Source organism: Cebus imitator, unplaced genomic scaffold (assembly GCF_001604975.1).
Source record: "Cebus imitator isolate Cc_AM_T3 unplaced genomic scaffold, Cebus_imitator-1.0 Scaffold19, whole genome shotgun sequence".
In the NCBI taxonomy this organism is placed as follows: Eukaryota; Metazoa; Chordata; class Mammalia; order Primates; family Cebidae; genus Cebus; species Cebus imitator.
Window position 1 is genome coordinate 1,240,993 of NW_016107334.1, and position 6,683 is coordinate 1,247,675.

Here is a 6,683-nt window from a genome sequence, read left to right on the forward strand (position 1 = left end):
GGGCATGGTGGCTCAAGCCTGTAATCCCAGCACTTTGGGAGGCCAGCATGGGAGAATTACCGGAGGTCAGGAGTTCCAGACCAGCCTGGCCAACATGGTGAAACCCCATCTCTACTAAAAATACAAAAATTAGCCAGGTGTGGTGGCACATGCTTGTAATCCCAGCTACTTGGGAGGCTGAGGCAGGAGAATCATTTGAACCCAGGAAGCGAAGTTTGCAGTGAGCTGAGATCGTGCCACTGCACTCCAGCTTGGATGACAGAGTGAGACTCCGTCTCAGAAAAAAAGAAAAAGATTTGTCACTAGTCTTGGGAGGGTGCATACACATACCTATGTACACGTTTGGTCTGATCCACAGTTTTCCGGTTCTTGTCTTTAAACAGTGCTGCTTGGTAGCCATACACATGGCTACATGCATGCTAGGGAAATAGGCCCAGCCCAATACAGGTTTGCTTCTGCCTTTGTTTGCTAAGGGAGACTGCGATGTCTTGCTAGGCCCTGAAAAGCATGGGATGGCTCCAGAGATCCAGGATGATTTCTCCAACTTGATTCAGAGCCACGAAAAGCAGCTGTTAGGAGCAGACTGCAGATGGGCTCATCATTGTGGAAATGGCTCTTTTCTCCCATCTCAGGAACACAGGTTCAGCCAACAGTTCTGGAAAAGGATGTCTATCTAGTTCAGGAATTCTAAAACACAACTGTGTCACAGAGGCTCGAAAAGAGGTGCAGACTGAGCCCAGGAAGAGGAGGAAGAGCGAAAGGACATGCGCATCTTCTCTGCAGTTCCGGCAGGCTTAAAGAATGATCTATTACCAGAAAGACTGAATCACAAACTGAGATGAAAAAGAAAAATGATCCATTATCATTTTCCAGCACGCAGAACTGTTTCTTAATTGTCTCTGGTTTCTGTTTCCTCCCCTCTGCTTGCAGTCTTGCCATATTCTGTTTAATCGTATTATTTCATTCTACACTCATTTCTGGGTGAAGCCATTTTGGAGACAAATGGACGTATTTTTGCCTTTAAGTTTAGTGGCCCATTGGATCGAGGATTTGGTGAGCCCTGGACTGAGATATCTTGGCTTGAGATATGGCTGTAAAGTGAATTTCGAAAACCATGGCAGTACCTTCTTATAAAAAAGAGCAGGCCAGGAGCAGTGGCTTACACCTGTAATCCCAGCACTTTGGGAGGCCAAAGCCGGTGGATCACAAGGTCAAGAGATCAAGACCATCCTGGCCAACATGGTGAAACCCCATCTCTACTAAAAATACAAAAATTAGCTGGGTGTGGTGGCATGCACCTGTAGTCCCAACTTCTACAGCAGCCTTCTTTGTATTTTGTGTGAACTTTGCCTGTAACAGGCGGGCATTTGCTCCGAGTCCACCTCTAGTCCACCTAAAAAATACTCTACACTACAGAGCAGGAGTGCCCTACATGAAGCAGACACCTACGCCACTCACTCCACAGGAGTTTTTCCTCTGCTGGGCTTTCCTAATACATTTGTCTTGCCTCCTCATCAGTTTCCTGGGAGGCAAGGAACTGGCCATCCAGGAAGACGATTTCATCACAAATGGCAGAAGTGTTTCTCTGAGACTGGGAAAGAAAATTACCCCGCTTACCAAAAATTAATTCACTGGCATAAGTAGGGAGCACCCTCATAGATCAAGCAGTAGCTTACAAACAAAGAGGACAGAACCCGCTGAAAAGGCATCAATCCCACTGGGGGGATGTTTTGCAAACTATGCCCTCCTGACATTCCACCTCACTCCCCATAGGGACCAAAAATATCACTCTAACCTCCGTGGGGGTTATGAAAGAAGTATAATACACAGCATCCATAAAATGATTGGAAAAGAGTACAACAAATCTGTATATAATGAAGTACTAAAGTACCAACTTTAGGTTGCATCAAAGTACCAATGAAAGTACTCTGAAATACCAACTATAAACACTGGAGGAATTCAAACAAAGCAGGCAGAAAGAAGGAGGAGGTAGACTCGTAGCTGAGAACCACTGGAAGAGGTGGAACAGAAGAGAAGGTGAGAAGGAGGGATGGATGCAGACATCAGGCTGGACTCACATATGAGCTAGGGCCCAAGAATGCTGGGCGGTCAGGAAATGGGCAGACGGACAAGAGGGATGTGTTTGGGAGCAGTGGCAGTGAGTCATTGTGGAATGAAGCTTCAGTGCTTTACTTACAAGGGGGATTCCAGATGTCAGTCTGGAAGATGATGCCACACATGTGCTGCCTGACTGTGTGCGTAGGGCTGTGCACTGTTGTTCCTGTGAGGGGCTGACATGAGGACATAGGTGTGAGAAGCATTTATTTGGCTACATGTAACCTACATGACTCATGGCAATGTTGGACCAGCACTGGCTTTCACCGTTTGAGCCCCACTGTAAGCCTTTGATGGCATCCAACTGGTTTTGTATAATCTGCTGATATTCACTGGGGGCCCATCTCTTCCAGGCTCTAAAAATCATACCATTTCTCACCTTCATGCTATGTAACTACCTTTTCATAACTAGAAAATTTGCTAGTCTTATCTCTACATAAAAGTGGTGATTCATGTCTCTGTTGGGGGTTCTGTTCTATGCACTTGTAATTCAATCCTCATGTCTAAGTTCTACACAAATTTAAATTTAGGGTGTTGAGTACATAGTGGGCACTCTGTAAATATTTACTGATTGACTACATCTGTGGCATTAGCCTAAAACATCACCATTGTGGTTCTCTGAACAGAAGTTTCTTGCCAGGAGAGTATTACATTAGGCGGAGAGGTACAGGCCTTTATGAGTAATTGCCATGCCACTGTACATAGGAGAGAAGCTCACTGTGGCCTGGGCTGTCAGCAGCTTTTGGATATTTAAAAAACATCTCAAAGTTCAGGCAGATAATTATCCATCCAAAAATGAAAGTTTTCCCTTTCCATTGCTCAGAGGAGTTACTGTCCCAAGGCATATTTCTTTCACACTCTCTCAAGAACATCTCACCAGGCTCAAAGAGTTACGATCTACCCAGAAACTGCTGTCTCACAAATAAAGAAATATATTCAAAGATAAAACAGGATGCTGGAGGAAGCAGAAGAAAGGAAAGGCCCCCAGAGAGAAGGTAGATGGAAATCTACCCATTGATTGTTGACATTCAGATAAATACTGAAATACTATTATAAGATTCATGATTTCTGCTATTCTCTCCAGAACATACAATGCAACAAAATTGTCTGTGGTATTTTCCAACTGACATAAGCTTATTTGGTCCAGAAAATATAAATTTTAATACAATTAACTGTAGTTGAACATAGATTAAGAGGTTGGTAAAATTATAAAATAAGATTCTAGGCCGGGCGCGGTGGCTCAAGCCTGTAATCCCAGCACTTTTGGAGGCCGAGGCGGGTGGATCACGAGGTCAAGAGATCGAGACCATCCTGGTCAACACGGTGAAACCCCGTCTCTACCAAAACTACAAAAAATTAGCTGGGCATGGTGGCGCGTGCCTGTAATCCCAGCTACTCAGGAGGCTGAGGCAGGAGAATTGCCTGAACCCGGGAGGCGGAGGTTGCGGTGAGCCGAGATCGCGCCATTGCACTCCAGCCTGGGTAACAAGAGCGAAACTCCGTCTCAAAAAAAAATAAATAAATAAATAAATAAATAAATAAGATTCTTTGCTCTTGTTACCCAGGCTGGAGTGCAATGGCGCGATCTCGGCTCACCGCAACCTCCGCCTCCCGGGTTCAGGCAATTCTCCTGCCTCAGCCTCCTGAGTAGCTGGGACTACAGGCACGCACCACTATGCCCAGCTAATTTTTTGTAGTTTTGGTAGAGACGGGGTTTCACCGTGTTGACCAGGATGGTCTCGATCTCTTGACCTCGTGATCCACCCGCCTCGGCCTCCAAAAGTGCTGGGATTACAGGCGTGAGCCACCGCGCCTGGCCAGTAGCTACATTTTTTACTAGTCATGTGACTTTAGGCAAGTGGAAGGATTGCTTGAGCACAGGAGTTTGAGGCTACAGTGAGCTATGATTGCACTACTTCATTCAGCCTGGGTAACTCTTGTCTCTTAAAAAAAAAAAAATTAACAACACAATGTGAACTTGGCAGTGGTATACTCACCAGAGAAGACAAAGGAGAGACTTCATTCACCAAGGCTGGAAGATTCCAGTGCAGAGCCAAATGTCTAGGTCCTCAAGCCTGGTTAGTCTGGTCTTGACTTGCCCGTGAGCAATCATGACCAATGCTAATTTAAGTATCTTCTACAGATAAACATATGGATCACACACACATTCCTTCTCCCATTCCAGACCATTATTTCCTCTACTAGCTTGCCCAGACAAAATACTAAATCTGTGAACCATAAGTTAGGGATCAAAGACTCTCATCCTAGGGTCTAGTATTGCTTTTTGTCTCTGATATGTTATCTTTAAATCACTGTCTTTATTTTTTATTTATTCTTTTTTTTTGAGACAGGGTCTCGCTCAGTTGCCCGGGCTGGAGTGCAGTGGAGTGATCTTGGCTCACTGCAACCTCTGCCTCCCGGGTTCAAGCAATTCTATTCTAGTGCCTCAGCCTCTCGAGTAGCTGGGATTACAGGTGTGTGCTACCACACCCAGCTTGGTTTTGTATTTTTCACCATGTTGGCCAGGATGGTCTTGAACTCCTGGCCTCAAGTGATCCACCTGCCTCGGCCTCCCAAAGTGTTGGGATTACAGGTATGAGCCACTGAACCCAGACTTTTATTTTTACTTTTTTAAATTTATAGAGACAAAGTCTTGCTCTGTCACCTAGGCTGGAGTGCACTGGTGCAAGCATAGCTCACTGCAACCCTGAACTCCTGGGTTCTAGTGATCCTCCTGCCTCAGCTTCCCAAGTAACTGGGACTGCAGGTATGTGCCGCCACATCTGGCTAATTAAATTTTTTGTTGTTGTTGTTGCAGAGTCTCACTATGTTTTCAAGGCTGATCTCAAGCTACCGGCCTCAAGTGGTCCTCCCACCTTAGCCTCCCACAGTGTTGGAATAATAGATATGAGCCACTGAGCCTAGTTAAATCACGGTAACTTTAAATGAAGGAACAAAGCTAGATAACAATAAACTGTCCTATTTGTGTAGTTTATAAAGTGTTTGTGATTTTAATACATTACCTCATTTACTCCTCAAACATGTCACAGAATGCATTTGTGTCGATAGTGGACACTAAGTGCTGAATTTACTGACAAAGTGCATCTACCTCATCTGGTGCTCACAACAGCTATGAGTTACTATTAATGCAAGCAAGGAAACTGAGGCCCAGGGGCCCTCCCTGTGCCAGGCCCTGGTAAGGCTCTGGGAATACAGGGAAGCAAGGCACCCACCCATCTTATAGGCTGTTTGCAGAGCTGGATAGATTCTGACCACTTCAGACTTGATACTCTAGCCTTATAGAAGCTCCATAATGCCTCTCCGCCCATCCATAGAGAGACTTAAAGAAATCTGCATTCCCCTTATAAGCTCTTTTGTTGCAAAGTGCTGATTTCTCTTGCAATTTCAGTGCAATATCCAGAATTTCTATGTAAAGTCAATAGATTGATAGATGATATTAATAATAGATGGAGGGAAAGCAACTATGTTTTCTAAATTGGGAAAAATATCCTTGGCTATAATCTACTTGGCATTTCCCATCCCACTATTTAGAAGGGTACATTTGTAAACATCATTGACAGGAATGAGCAGGCACTTTATTTACATGATCAGAATAGAGGAGGAAACTGCAACCAGGATATTTGGAACCTGAGAAGCTAATGTCTACATTGTGAATACAGTTCAGGCCACACAAGGAGCTGTAAGAGGCTGGAAGCTCAGCTAGTACTGTGGAAAGCCCCCTCTGTGGCCCAGAGTGGGGCACATGGTGTCCAGGCCCCAGGGAGGCTCCTCAGGGCAGAGTCTGGCACAGCATCCAGCAGAGAAAGGGCTTAATAAATGCCTCCTGAACAAATGAGAAAAAAGAACGTTTCTCAGCTGTGAGGACTTTAGTGCAGTCACATAATCCTAGGAATAATGTATATCCCTCAATTTTAGAAAATTATATTGACATAATTGGATACATGAGAAAAAGTAATACGATGCCAAACAATATATGTAGAAATTTGCTAAAATTTGGCTGGGTGCCATGGTGCACACCTGTAATCCCAGCACTTAGGGAGGCTGAGGTGTTTGGATCACTTGAGCTCAGAAATTTGAGACCAGCCTGGGCAACATGGTGAAGTCCCATCTCTACAAAAAAAAAAAAAAAAAATTAGCAGAGTGTGGTGTAGTCCCAGCAACCGGGAAGGCTGGGGTAGGAGGATCACATGAGGAGGTGGAGCCCAGATCCTGCCACTGCAATCCAGCCTGCACGACAGAGTGAGACTGTCTTAAAAAAGAAAAAAAAAAGAAATTTGCTAATATGTATAATTCCATGTTAAGTGACTAAAACGAGGAGCTGAACAACATGTACAATATGCTACCAGTTATATAAAAAAGAAAGAAAAGGGATATAGATACACACATAAAAGATCTTTGAAAAAATATACAAGATATGGCCGGGCGCGGTGGCTCAAGCCTGTAATCCCAGCACTTTGGGAGGCCGAGGCAGGCGGATCATGAGGTCAAGAGATCGAGACCATCCTGGCCAACATGGTGAAACCCCATCTCTACTAAAAATACAAAAA

General features: G+C 44.6%; 1 protein-coding gene across 3 annotated transcripts in view; it reads right to left on the bottom strand.

Moving 5' to 3' along the window:
* The window catches only part of ABHD2 (abhydrolase domain containing 2, acylglycerol lipase), a 112,211-nt gene that overhangs the window by 94,331 nt on the left and 11,197 nt on the right, over window positions 1-6,683 (bottom strand). The window contains exon 2 of one of the 3 annotated variants that reach the window (XM_017517646.2): window positions 2,198-2,291. The exons of the other annotated variants lie outside the window; for them this stretch is intronic. The gene's annotated coding sequence lies outside the window, so the exon portion shown is untranslated. The remainder of the gene's footprint in view (window positions 1-2,197; window positions 2,292-6,683) is intronic. 3 annotated transcript variants of the gene reach the window in all.